Source organism: Epinephelus lanceolatus, chromosome 10, assembly GCF_041903045.1.
Source record: "Epinephelus lanceolatus isolate andai-2023 chromosome 10, ASM4190304v1, whole genome shotgun sequence".
In the NCBI taxonomy this organism is placed as follows: domain Eukaryota; kingdom Metazoa; phylum Chordata; class Actinopteri; order Perciformes; family Serranidae; genus Epinephelus; species Epinephelus lanceolatus.
In genome coordinates, this window is record NC_135743.1 from 27,532,671 (window position 1) to 27,547,324 (window position 14,654).

Consider the following 14,654-nt stretch of genomic DNA (forward strand, 5'->3'; position numbering starts at 1 on the left):
ATATTTGCGTGCCACTCTGTGCATCACAAAACAAAGAGACCTTTCTTTTTTCCTTTTGTCTCTTCCTTTGTTCCCCTGCTGCTGCTGGCCAGACACAATGGTAGTCTCCAGGCGGTGCATCCAGGAAAGTTTTTGTCTTCCATTTCTATATGTACACATGACACACATGACAAAGAAAAGGACAAGGAAAGACAGAATAAATAAAGAAATGATGCAGCACAGAGTGTGGCAGGTTTGAGTGTTACTTTTAGTGGCCAGTGGAAAAAGAGAAGAGAGACAGAGGGAGAGTTATCAAAGGAGGGGGACCTGCAGGATGTGGCAAACAAAGAGGCGTGAGCGAGTAAACACAGTGTTATAAATAAAAATGAATCCAATAAAGTAAATCAATGCTTTATGATGGGGAGACAGATAGATTGGGTGCTTGGTTGATGTGGGGAAAGTAAACTGATCAAGTGAAGTTGGTGAGCTTAAATAAATAAATAAATAAATCGAATCTGAAGGCAAACAATTAAGCACCGCGCTCCCTCTGAATCAGACGTATCCACAGTCCGTCTATACTGTTGTGTGTGCATAGTTGTTTGACTTTGAGAGGGCGGGACTCTTTGGAGAGCGAAATGAACTAGGCGCGGCCAAAAGGAGCCCCATCCATCTATCACACGTGTAGACAAAGGGGGACTCCACAACACAAAGCTAGATGTGCCCTCTCAAACTTTTTCCACGACGCACGGCGACGCGCGCAGAGCAAACCGCCCCCAGGTGAGTTGTCTTCTGCCTTTGCTTGCACCCCGGGAGTGATTTTCGAATTTATTTCCAGTTAAAAGTTGCTGCTGGTAGTTGGTGCGTCAGCGCTCAAACTTGAGCACAAAGCAGGAGAGAGAGGGAGAGAGACATAGAGACTGAGAGGCAGCGAGGAGAGAGGGAGCGAGAGGAGCGGTCCCCTTTTCCTTTGTCTGATGGGCGCTTTGAGGAGAGAACTTGAGGGGATGCTCAGGCACGCATCTTCATAACGCGCAATAATGCTCAACATATGATACTTAGAATGAATTGTCAGCGAGCCTTAGTGGAGGTGAGATGGAGTTTGTGCTGCTGTCCGTGTTTTTGTCTCTTGGGGATGTTGCGACGCACAAGACAAAGCAACTGCCTGTCAGAAGTTTGCGGAGAGAAGGACATTTTACGCACGCTGGAAAAATGACAAAGTGACAAGTATTACTTCCTAAATAGTTGTAAATAGTTTCCCCCACTGTGCTGTAGTTTTCTGACAGTGGTTTTTGCGAAGTTGCCAGTGCACTGTGGGAATTCAGAACAATGCAATCAGGTGTAAAGTCTCTAAGAAACAAAACAGTGGCACGGAATTAAACTTGTTGCACGAATGGGGAATAATGCTTGGAGGCGAAAAGATAGATACAAAGTCGGTGCGTTTCGAAAATCACTGAGATACTTGTTATAGTTTATTGGAAACAGAGCAACAGGTATAAGTCGTTGCAGCTTCTTTGTTACAGTAAAGGCTCCTTTGTTCTCAGTCCATACAAAGAAAACCAACAGAAAGGAGCGCAAATCCACAAGGAAACAACTTTTTTGAACGCTTAAAATGATTTTCACGGGATAAGAAATATTTTGATTTTTGTTGCTTAATCACCAAAGTGTAGAAAAATCTTTTATTCCCTTTTTTTCTTTTAAATATATACAATCCCGCCGGAGCACTGCAAGATAAACAATTACAAACTTGAGGTTTATTTCAGAGTTTCACATTGATTTTTATCATGTGTCTAAAACATTATAAATGTACTTTACATGATTTTTAAAAAGTTTGTTCATCTTGTGAAGGTGTGGCCAAACAACTTGTTTGAATTTGCTGCATTCCATTGTATAGTAGCCCTACCCTTAAACGTTTTATTAGGCAACAAAGAAGACAGTTTGCACTCAGGGATGTGTTTGTTACTTGAAATAAAATTAGTTTAGCATTCTGTGAAACATCTAGTTTTGGATATGTTTGTTTTTCCCACTTTTTCCAACTCATTTAAAACTCATGCAGCTCATACCAACTTTTCCACAGCTTCACAAAATAACACCTAAAGTCTTACTTAGTTAAATATCATTTCTCATATAATGTATTGTTTATTTTATTCTACTATTTTAAGCAATGGGCAAAATTGTTGCACTCACATTATGTTTTAACCACATTCTTTTTTTCTTGATTTCTCTGGGATCTGTCCCTAGGTGGATTTGAACACCAGATTAACCAGCAAAGCGTCTCTCCTGTTGGAGGTTAAGGAAAGAAAAAATATGTGGAAATCACATGGAAGATGTACACAGTCACCTATCAAGCGGCTTTTAAGACGCAGAGGAGGATTAAGAGACTGTGCAGTTTTTTTTTCTTTTGGAGAAGGTGAAGACTCATCTCATAAGGATTTAAACTTCAGCAGCAGCAGTAGTGCCAGGCGGGATGCATTTTAGGCACACTTGGAAATCTGAAACTCATGGAGACACTTTGAGGATTATAAAAATGTGCAGTGTGCCTCTCTCCACAAGACAACATCCCCTACAGCCCCAAAGTCGCTGGGATAGCAGGATATTGCATTTGTGATCCTCCTCGGCCCTCGGCATGGGTAGGTGATATTACTTTGTATTGGGATGTTGCCCTTGTTCAACCCCTTGTTTGCAGGCCTGTCTGGCTTACTTGGAAGCAAAAGTCACCAGCAGCACCCCCCACACCCCTCCATTTATTTCCCAATATCACTTGAATCTCAACAGAGGCTGTGTTACCTCAATATGTGGCTGTTTATGGCACACTTGAGTTGATTCGAGTGCAAGCAAAAATCAAGATACATTTACTAAAAATACATTTTGAGCTACATCTTTAAAAAGAGTCAACACTCTGGAGCATTCTCAAACAACTTCCTCTCCAACCTGTGGTAGTTTGGAGACACCATAACGTGATTATATCATTTACAGGCCATCATGTCAGTCACTTGGCACTGCTCCCTGAGATGAAGTCAATAAAAGCAGTTTGCACGACAAATTGGGATTTAAAAAAAAAAAGTTTAGATACAGAAACTTTGCCACAGCCTGGGGGGTTTGTAAATGGACGACACAACTCTCAGGGTTGACTTTTCACACTTGAAGACAGTTGGCAACACACTTAGCCAATAAAGTGCCTCGGGTGCCTCATGAGCATGAACAAGATTCAGAGTTTCGGGCGCCACATGACCACTGGCCTATTCCCTGCACATGTGTAGTAGAATAATTAAATAATTTCATAGGGACAACTTATGACAATTTTTTCTTGGTATACACCCCTACTACATAAACCTTTGTCGTTTAATTAATGACAAGATTCAATACATTTTCTTGACCGATCTGATGTTGTGTGCAACTTCACTGTGACATATGCAAACTTTCTGTTTCAGCAGACTTGACACATGTGGTGCAGTCTGTTCGGCCTCTTCTTTTGCTCTTAATCAGTCCTTATGTTACATTTGCTTTGAATTGTTGTGTGATGTAGATGTGTACAGCAGTTGCATTAATTGCCTGTTTGCTCAAAGTCCTTATTTCACCAGGGTGTTGTGGCTTTTAAACTGATTTATTTGTATTACGGCTGTTTTTATGCAGCAGTTAATATAGGCCAAGCTTGTTATAGATTTAGGAAATAAAGTCACGAGAAATGCAGGGAGCCCTCTTAACCTGTGCTTCCTATATGTGAGTGTGAGTCTCACTCCTTATCAGTGATGTCATTGAGAGCCAATGGGAGCGCGCGGTGGTACTCGTCGGCATCCAAGCTCCTCCCTCCGGCCTCTGTGCATGGCAGTCCACATGGTTCTGCAGCATCACATTTTCACCATGCTGCTGCTCTGCAGCAGAGAGAGGCAGATATACAGAGATGTTGCTCTTGGCTGTGTGCGCTGATGTTAATCTAGCATGTCCACTCAGAAGTGGCTTGTTTATCACTGTAAGCATGTGCAAGGAAACGACGTGGGGAGTGAGGAGAGATGACATCTTTTTTTTTTTTGGTTTACATTAATGGTTTGCCAAAAAATACATAAACACTTGTAACACTGGATTGAAGAGATTGTAAGGAAACAACGCACAGGCCGATGAAGATGAATGATCAAAGCTCAGCCAAGTAAAAGATTCTCTCTTTTTATGGGGCAGTAAATTAACACATGGTTTCATAGGCTGAATGATAGAAAATAAACCCTAAAAGACTACCTTAATTCAGCCCAAAACAAGTCAAGGAAAAGAATGTAAGGATACTTTTATCTTAATGGCAATTAAGCCACACTTGTTAACTGTAAAGCTTTAAGACTCGGGGAGGAAAAACAGTGTTCAGCCACCTCCTGCTGCTCTTGCGGAACAGGCTGAGGTCGCAGTCTGGATCAGTGGGAATATGGGTCAGTCAACACTGTGACACACAGGTGGGACAGATGTAGGTCAGTGGTGGAGGATGGGTGCTGATGAGTCATGCATATACAGGAAGCAGGGACAGGGGATGCAGGAAAGGGAGGGAGAGAGTGCAGTGCGTCTCATCTTGACCTCATCCTTGACTTAAGTTCTGCTTGAACAACTCTTGGATTTCCGACTGCAAGCGTGGAAGCTTTATATAAGATTTATACACGTGTGGCCTTTTCATTTAACGTATAAGTCGATGCAGCACTCTTTAAATTGAGTCCTGCTTGTAACATTTGGCGCTCCCTAACTACCCTGCCCTACCATTTACCTATGCTTCTGTGGATTACAAGTGTGTACATTCAATCCAGTACCCAGTTAATGAACTTGCAAGTAAAACAGAAACATCAGCTTTAGCATAACTAATCATTGTGACAGGCCCAGCGCTGAGCTCTTAATAGGCATTGCGCAGGCATGGTTTCCGCTACAATACAGCATGCACCACTGTGTGTAGCTTAATTACATTGCTTATCTGTAATGCTATTATCAAGTACAGTGCAGTTTTCATAACATTTGCCATTCGCTGGACGCTTTATGAGAGAATACTTTTTTTTTTTGTTGTGCAGACGTCCCAGTGGGAGTTGAGCCACTAAACCTAATCCAGAGTTACATGGGACAACATTTGCACAGCAATCTGTGGCATCTTCCAGCTCTGAAGTCTCAATATCCCTCTAAGCTGGAATGCTCATTAAAACGGGCAATGGTTTCACACCATCTCTTTCTCTGCAGCATATGCACAACTAAATCTGTGTCACCATAATCTCTCATCTCATCTGTATTTGCTATTACACTAATATAAAGTACTTTATTCTTTTATTTCCCTGGTGAAGTCTGATTAGCAACACAAAGCATATTACAGTGTTGGAGCAAAGTGGCACATTAACACCAATGCTACACATGTCAGTGTGCTCTAGTTGCTATTATTCTTTTCTAGATATGTTTCTGTGATGCATGGCATGTTCGTGAGCTGGCCTGATGTTTGGCAAAGTGCATTAGACTAGAATACAACATTAGGCCTAGAATAACTAATCACTACTGTAAGCCTAATTCTCTCAGACATCCTGTGGTCAGCCTCAGGAAAGCTATCAGGGTTAGTTTTACCACTCATTGCACGTAGCTTGTGGGCATTACATATGATACATTTATGTGCAGTAGTTTTTCTAGGTCATCAAGCAACAAAATGACAACAAATACCAGTTAAGGTCTAATCTGTTTTTGCAGCGTTTGGTACTTGTTACACTGCTGACCCATTACCGTTTATTGTGCTTTAGTGAATTTGCACTCTGAAATGTGATGTTTGATGCTCTGATACAAAGACAGATGGACAAATAAATTTGGAGCTGGATCTTGAAAAGTGGAACAGCAGCTCAAACAGATTTTGTATGTGTTATGTGCTTTGAGAAAAAAAAAAAAAGATTAAAAAAAAAGAGAGAGACTAAATTAATAAAGATGTGGACTCAAAAGTGACTGCGGTAATAATTCTGTTTAATTTCCCCCAACAGCTGAATTTAGGTTTATGCTCCCTTTGTGCATATCATATCAGCGAGCTTTACAGTACAGTACAGTAAATTACAGTGCAGTAAAACATTAGGCCCCACCATTACTAATCATGACGACAGCCCTAATTCTCCGAGCTACAGGCATTCTGTGGTCATCCTGTTGCAAACTATCAGAGCTTAGTTTTACCACTCAGTGCCTGTAGCCGCGAGATAAGTTAACGTGCTCTGCTGGCATGCTAATACATACCCACACTGGGGGGAATGGGAATAAATTATTTCTTTATGACTGCGCACAAGGCAGAGCGTTTGAAGGAGGGGAGGAGGCGGGGGGGGGGGGGGATAGAGAGGGAACATAGGGAGATGAAGCAAGGAAAAGAAGACATGGGGTAAATGATGGGCAGGAAACAAAAGGAGGGATGAGAGGGAAGTGGGAACGAAAGAGGAAAAGGACAAGACTGATAGTAAGCTTTACAGTATCTCTCATTCTCTCTGACGGAGTGGGTTAGTCATTTTATTTCTGAGTGGTGCTGAATTTATAGAAAACATGGTCCTCCAGAGCTTCCTTATTCTTAGAGCCAGTAAGAATAGTAGCTGAAAAGCTTTTTTCCCAGATAGATAACATTTGAATTAGCTTATGAACAACACAAGGTTTGCTACAGCCAATAATAGCAACCATTCAGCCTGCAACCACCACTGTATGACCTTTTTGAGGGATTTTGTCCCAGTTTGAAATATCCAAATCACGCATTGAGAAATAGCCGGCGGATAATGTTAAATAATGGCGCAATAGCTGAAACCCAACTAAAAACATTGTTAGTGCTTTTAGTGCGGCGAGGCAACGATTTAGATCTCCAAGGGAAAATGAGGACAGGACTTTGTCATGTGGGTTGCCATTTACTTATGTTACATTTGGGTTTAAATGTTAATGTCTTGCTTTTGCGCCGCAATGTGTGCTTACACTTTTCCGCCCGCTGCACATTCGCCCTCTGGGATGTTAGTGAAGTCAAAACCGAAGGGCAGACAATAGCACGACAAATCAGTCGGAAAACCCATAAAGGTAAGCGCCAAATCAAAATTCACTGGATGGGAGCTCACATGTTGTGTTGCGCAGCAGGTCTAACTGCTTATGAAGGTATTGCTTTCTTCTCCTCCCTGGCCCAGGTGTAGATATATAGGGACACAATTTCCAATAAGAGCTTTAGCCAGTTGTCTGTCTATTACAGGTCAACTTATTACCTCCATAAATGCACAGCATGTTGCTGTCTGGGGATGGACTGATAATCCCTCTAAAGACTGGGGTTTTATCAAAGCTAAATCTGCTCCTCACACAAACACACACACTCACACACACACACACACAAGGAGAGCCATGCATCAGGAATACCCACATAGGAACACAGTGAGCAAGTACACACAGACACACATATGAAGATGCCTGGCAGACAGACAGACACACGCATGTAAAGACCAGGATTTTATCACAGACAAATCTGTTATTGTCTGGCAGTTAGGAGATTAAGAAGCAGTCATTTTATTGACACAAACACACACACACACCCTGTGTCATTAGAGGATGAACACTGGCTTGCATACTGAGGGCGCAGTGCTGTTAAGTGATACCAGTGCTGCTCAGCTTTACTACTGTGATTCACTGTGGTTTAATACTGTGATAAAGACATCATTTTGGTGACAGCTTTTATTGTGGGCACTTACTTCTGTTGTGGCATCACACTTTTAATAACTCTCCTTTCACTCACAGATTGTATAGGTGGCAGTCTCGTTGTTTTGTTCGCCCATAATGGCTATTTTTATCCACACTAGCTACCAATTCTTTTTTTGCACTGCTTTAGTCCTGCATAGAAGCATAAGAAGTTGTTTTTAAAGACTGAACCCAACTGCCCCTGTTGCGTTTTATGCCAGAAACCACTGGCACCAAACTTTCTACCACACTCCCCTGCTCCAGTTGCCTTCACTTTCCATCAGCGATTTCTGAATCCTGTGTAACAGAATCTGTAAAAAGGTTTCCATACACCCGTTTGCCAAATAGCAATTTGGTTAATGTGCGGCAAACAGTTCAGAACATCGACTTAGAATATGGTCATGCTTGTGCCTGTGCCTGTGCCCCCTCACAAGCTCAGTTTTCCAAAGATCTCAAAGAATCCATTTGAATTGATTTAGTCTGTTCAGACACTGTATGCACAAGTCCGATCTCAGATGCAAGGCCTTTTTTTGTTTCTTTAGTCTTCAGCGGACGAATTTGGATAAATCGGAAATAGTTTTTCCTGAATGTCTGCCATGTTTACCAGTTTAAAAAACAGAAGCAAGGAAGGTTCATGCTGTTGTGTCTTCATAAAGGAAAGAACTCTCGCGCCTAATTGAAATGAAATGTGTCTCAAAGCTAATTGATGCGTGCTGGTGTCAGACCACAATGAGCAAAGAGAAGCTATAGAGAGCAAAGTTGCCATTAATGGAGACCTAACCTGACCATCACCTTGGACGAGAAAAGACCCGCCATTAACGAATGGTTGGACTGTCAAGTCTTGTGTGGGAGTACATGACCTGGCTATGTCACTGCTTTTCTCCATAAGCAGTTATCCCTCTGACCCTTATGTTGCAAAAACAAACATGTTTGAGCACAGACTACGATCTGTCAAGACTCCCACAGTAGGAGGATTAGGATAGCTGCCCGTAGCTCTTGGCTTGTTGTGTTTGGTTGACCCCCCGCCTGCCCCACACTAAAACTTGTGGCTCTGCTCCTTTCTTCTCCACTGATGCAGGTGTGTGGGAGGTGGTGTAGCCGATGACGGCTCTGGCATCACATAGGGGCTGCGTCTAGGTTGAATTCCCTGCTGTGGTGTCACGCCCACCACCTACATGGGCGCTACCCTTTGGACTGTGTCGTTGCTAATTGTTTTGGAGTTCTTGGACTGTTCTTGGGGGCTGCCTCCATCATACCCTGACTAATACTGCTGTGGATGTTGCATCTCCTTTGCTATGTGTTTAAAGTGGCATTGAAGTTGCATAGCAGGAGCTGTCCTTGACTGTCCTGGGCAGCTTACTTTTGTATCCAGACTTTTAGGCCTCATTTACACCAAAAGATGTGATGCGTTTGCGTAGCGCTCGTGAAGCGGTCCACAAGCGTAGCGGCAGCACAAGTGTATTCACACCAAAACCGAACAGACGTGTCACGCAGCGGCCGCTGCTGTCCCGTCGAAATACAAACCACACCCGAACGGTTGGTGGCGGTAGTGCTCCATGTTTGCAAATCTCTTGGTTTGGACCCAACGACCAGGGTGGACAGGTTTGTGCGCCCGTGATTATTCCAGCGCTTGGAGAATTAATATTTAGCATTACAAATGGATAAGTACATGAAACATGTGCCTGTCAGGTCTCGCTTGGTCAAGGGGGAGAAGTCTACAGTGGCTGAGAGAGGTCACAACACACGCAAACTCGTGTTTTTTGTTGAATACAAAAAATTGGTGTCTCTTCTATTTTTGAGCTTGCTTGCGTAAGCAGCGCGACTTGAGCAGCGCGTAGAATGGATGTGGTGTGAATGCTCAAGTAAACAGCGACCGTTCGCGAGCGCTACGTGAACACATCGCTTGCGGTGTAAATGAGGCCTTATACTCCAACGTTTCCATTCTAACTCAAACTAGTGCAGCTAATTTTTCCAGGTTATATATAAAGGCTGAGATGAGACAAGACAGAAGAGGGGTACTTTTATCCTCTTTCTACTTGTAAACAAATCGATAGTAATGTTGTGTCATCCTCTCCACATTTCTGGCAGCCACAAAGTAATGTTTCTCCGCAACATATAGCAACCTGCCTTAACTGTCAGACACAACCCAGTTAAGCACGAAACTAAAGTGTCTGCCAGCCGCAGTCAGTAAACTGAGATGGAAATTAAAGCCTTCCAGTTCTGTTTGAAGCCGACTTCCTCTGATTTCCAGAGAACGTGTACTATTTTGACAGTAATTATTTAAAATATTTACTTTGCAAAACAAAAAAAGATCACAGCGAAATAGCAAATATTTCATAAAGGGATAAAAGCACAGGAGAGTGACTGAGAATTTACAGTGATGTAAAACCATAAGGGGATGCAATAAATGAGCACAAACTCCAATCCTGCTGCCCTGGAAGTGTCACTTTGGAAATGTTTTTCCATCTCTCCCCTTCTTTTTTTAGATGATACAATACAATGCCATATTTTTGTTATCACTTATTTAATTATATCAAGCAGAGTGAATTCATTATCCCTCGAACAGCTTGGAAAACTAAATGCAAAAACATGTCTTTAAAGTTGATGTGGCACTGACCCACTAGTATAATGCTAATCCGTGGTAATGTGGCTATTTGAGGGCTTAGAGCTGTTTTTCTGGAGGTATTGCGATGAGCTGTAATCTTGTTCAGATATAGCTGTCAGATTATAGTGAGGTGACATATCAGTATTAAACAGGAAGCATTTTGACATGAATACCTGCAATGTTTTCTTGTATGTATTCATGTGATGCTGTGCACTATAGGCTTGCTGCGGTTGGGACAGTGATAGTTGAACAAGGTAATCCAAAATCTGATCTCATGTCATATGTTTTTTTTTTTTTTTTTTTTTTTTTTGCATAACACCTTGTCAGAACTGTGTACTATGGTTGACTAGTGCTGAATCAGATCTGTTTTGATGGAGATATCTTTTAGCCTAGCTGGATATGGTGTGATAAATCAGATTATGTCCTGTAACACTAGCTGAGATATCAGACTTTAAACTGTCCCAGTCTCTGCCTTTGTGGGTATAACACACCCTTTACTTCCTTTGTGTGTACTTACAAACAACTCTGCATTCGAAAATATGACATTTTTTAATACCGATATTACAGCGTGGGATGAAGATCTCTGCATCCTCTGGCTCATTGCTGTATCTGTCCCTTGGGGAGATAACTGATCACATGAAGAGACAGCCAGTGATAGCGGCCTGACAACACCCAGACCGAGACAACGTGTCTACTGGACCAGGATTTGTTTGAATGTGTTCATAGGTGTTGCTTTGTAGTCTCACATAGCCGGACTGATCTCATGCTGGGCCAGCGCTGGAGAAAGGTCTGGCTCTGGGTTATTTGTATATCTTTAAACCAATCACAACTATCTCAGGCCAGGATGGAACGACGGCGCCCATACAAAATAGTGTCGGAAGGGAACTTGTTGTGATTGAACATGGAGAGGTGAGCCCTGGTATTAAAATGGCTGTTCCCTGCAAAAGACAATGCCACATGAAACATTAAAAGATGTTTTAACGTGCAGGTTGCTAGTTCGGAGGTTGTCGTTGATGTTTCTCATATGCTACTAAAACAAAGTGTGGAGATCTGTGTGAGGTCTGGTTATGTGAGACTAAATTCACATATTGATGGGGATTTTGAAAATGGTAACAAGTGACCAGTGACAGGCTTATATCATGGATGCATTGTAAGATCTGGAAACCAGACTCCAAGATGGCACCCATTAAGGCCAATGAGAATTGCTTGCCTGATGCAAATGGCAAAAAAATTTCTAGCTTCCGGGTTTACTGCAGGGACATATGGCCCAATGAAAAGGCTCCGTTTGCTCTGTCACACATTCCCACTCCGCTTGTAGACTTTTTATTGTGATGATGTCACACATTTTTAAAATTGCTTTTCTCTGCTTGAGTAAAGTTTTAATAATATAAAACCTCCATGGATCAAAAATTCATAATAGAGAGAGTCATAATTGACCTTGCAGTTCAAGGCGTCCCATCAACTGTTTTAGAGATGTCTTTTTACATAATGGTGGTCTATGTGGAAAATGCTTTTTTGGGCTTAAAGGGATAGTGCACCCAAAAATGAAAATTCACCCGTTATCTACTCACCCATATGCCGATGGAGGCTCAGGTGAAGTTTTAGAGTCCTCACAACACTTCAGGAGATCCAAGGGGAGAGGAGGTAGCAACACAACTCCACCTAATGGAGGCTTACGGCGCCCCAGATTCAAATGTCCAAAAAACACATAATTGAGACCACAAAATATCTCCAGCGCGGTGCCCAGAGAGGCAGTCAGAGCTACAGGCTACCATGAGGCTAAAAACAGAGTTCAAATGACGTTTTTCCAAACAACCTTTTATGTCAGGGCTTCAGGACACTTGGATCACTACGGACGAGCAGTATGGAGATATTCTGTGGTTTCAATTATGTGTTTTCAGACGTTTGAATCCGGGCACTGTAAGCCTCCATTAGGTGGAGTTGTGTTAATACCTCCTCTCCCCTTGGATCTCCGCAAGTGATGTGAGGACTCTAAAACTTCACCTGAGCCTCCCTCGGCATATGGGTGAGTAGATAATGGGTGAATTTTCATTTTTGGGTGCACTATCACTTTAAGGGGATTTTTTGCTGCAATACCATGATTGGCCACTAGGAAAAATTGGGCGCAAGAATAAGCAAAGTTCCTGGGGGCATGATTTATATTCACAGTCTACATCCTGCGATCCAGATTAGTTGGTTGAAGACCTCAGTCTGAGACTCTTGTTTTGTGACCTCTTGATATGGACGCTGGCCAATCCTAACCTCCTTCTCTTTTCAGTTCCTCATTTTGCTAACATCATGATGATGTAACAGCATACCGTAAAATGACTCAAACTTTATCAGTGATTACTTCACTCTTCTTTTCAAAATCTGCATCAGACATCATCCGTGTCTGGGAATCTTCATATACAGGCGTGCCATTTATAACCATGTGATGGTAAATGTAAAAAAGTTGTGTTTCCTGGAGGCAGATTATGCCTCAGACTATGAAAGCCTTACCGTTAAGAGTATCTGCACTGACATGATTTTCCAGTCCAGTGCGACGCATAATCTGAGTGCCTGGAAATGGGCTGAATAAACCCAAGTGAATGCCCCGCTTTCAGTAATGTAGCAGTTCCAGCCTGTATGCTGTATACGGCTGGATACAGGCCTAATTTTTTATAAATCATGGCAAAACACAGTGAAGTTGGTGTTTGAATTTAATTTTAGAGCACTTCAAATTAATGTATAATATATACACATACATATATGCATGTACTGTAATTGTTATTTTCACCTACAGTAATCCTTCGCTTATTCGTCCCATTTGTACAAGGTTAAAAATCCAGATTGCAATTTAAAGCCAAGGCTTTTTATAGACAATATAAAAGATCCAGCAGAGAATAAAGGCTGACATATTTCTTTTTAGGTCTTTTCATATGAGGTCAATGCATAATCTCTGGTGGGAATGTGGCTGAATAAGGCCAAGTCATGCCCTGCTCTTATTATTATGCATCTAATTATTATGCATCAGCCGTTAGCTATTCTGTCGTGTGCTGCGTTGCCAGTGCCGGTTCACAAGGTCAAATTCATGGTACTTGTAAATGTCCTTGCTGAATAGAAGAGATTCTGACTCAAACTGTGTGTACTGTATGTGTCTGTGTGACTCACTGACAATTTTGGGCATTGAAATTACCACACAAACACACACACATGCATACCCAGCCCACACACAGTGTTTGGTAGACTATAGCCTGTGGCAATGTTCACAACACCTCAACATTAAGCCACCGCTCTTATTAAGAGTAACCAACCAGTGTTGAATCACAGTGGACACAGTTTCCCGTCCCGACAAGGTCAAGGCGTCATCTTCAGCGGAGAAATGAGCTGAGTAAGCATGAGTCATGCTTTCAATTATGCATTAGCCTGTTAGCCTGCACTCTCTGACAGACAGGCAGTGTTAGCTTTCAGATAGCTGTCAGAGGGTAGACTTACAAGTGACCCTGCAATCAGTCGGCATGTTATCCTCGCTCGGACACCAGAAAACGAAGAGTATTGTACGAACACGTACTGTCTGCTTAATCATTACCCATCATACTAATTTACGTCTTAAATGGACGCCTCTCATGTAACTGCTGCAGCTATGTTACGTTCAGGCTAATAACTTGTTAACAGGACTAATTTGCTCTCCTTCTAAATTGAAGTGGCCCCGTGTAAACACCTTAATTGGCCTATAGGGAATTAAGAATGTTCACATGCAACTCAATTGTCCATTAATATGACTCATTTACTTTTATTCCAAATTACCTGCCTGCACATCACCAACTCAGGCAGCCTGGAGGAACCTGACCGGCCTCACTATGGCTCAAATTAAATTCAGATTAATTTGAATATTCTTTCTCATGCAAAATTAATCCCTGTGCACCAAGTCAGACTACTTTGCAGTTGGGTTGGGTAGATAATCCACTTCCAGCCTCGACAGTATGCATATGTGTGAGTGTGCAAGTGTTTAATGTGCATCAGTGGTTTCTGTGTTCCTTTGTGAGCCTCTCTTTTTCCTGTTGTTTGTGTGTGTGTGAGTGGTTCTCTGCGCTGCTGCTGTTGTTTGTATTCACAGATAGACAGAAGCTGCTTTACCAGCGACTAAGTACGCTCTCTGATGTCCTCAGCTGTGTGTGGTAATGAGAGCTGCTGACACAGTGAGCTGTGGCCACTCAGACACACAGATATTCACGAAAGCATGCACGCACAAGGTCGCTTGCAGAAAGGTGTTTCGGCACCCTCCTCCTCCATTTTACCCCAGTTCTTACTATCTGTTTGTTAATTTCTTCCATCTTTCTTTTCCCCTCGCCTTCCTCTCCTCTCTGCCTCTCTATCTCCTCCTCTGACTTAATTTTTCTGTCTGCTTTCCGCTATCACATGCTCGCAC

At 42.3% G+C, this 14,654-nt stretch overlaps 1 long non-coding RNA gene across 3 annotated transcripts in view; it reads left to right on the top strand.

Annotated features, from left to right (window-relative positions):
- The first annotated feature begins 642 nt into the window (after positions 1–642).
- LOC117265980 (uncharacterized) overlaps positions 643–14,654 on the top strand; it is a 145,408-nt gene continuing 131,396 nt past the window's right edge. For all 3 annotated transcript variants that reach the window (XR_004502464.2, XR_004502465.2, XR_013492221.1), the window contains exons 1-2: positions 643–756; positions 2,218–2,606. This is a non-coding gene — a long non-coding RNA (uncharacterized LOC117265980). The remainder of the gene's footprint in view (positions 757–2,217; positions 2,607–14,654) is intronic.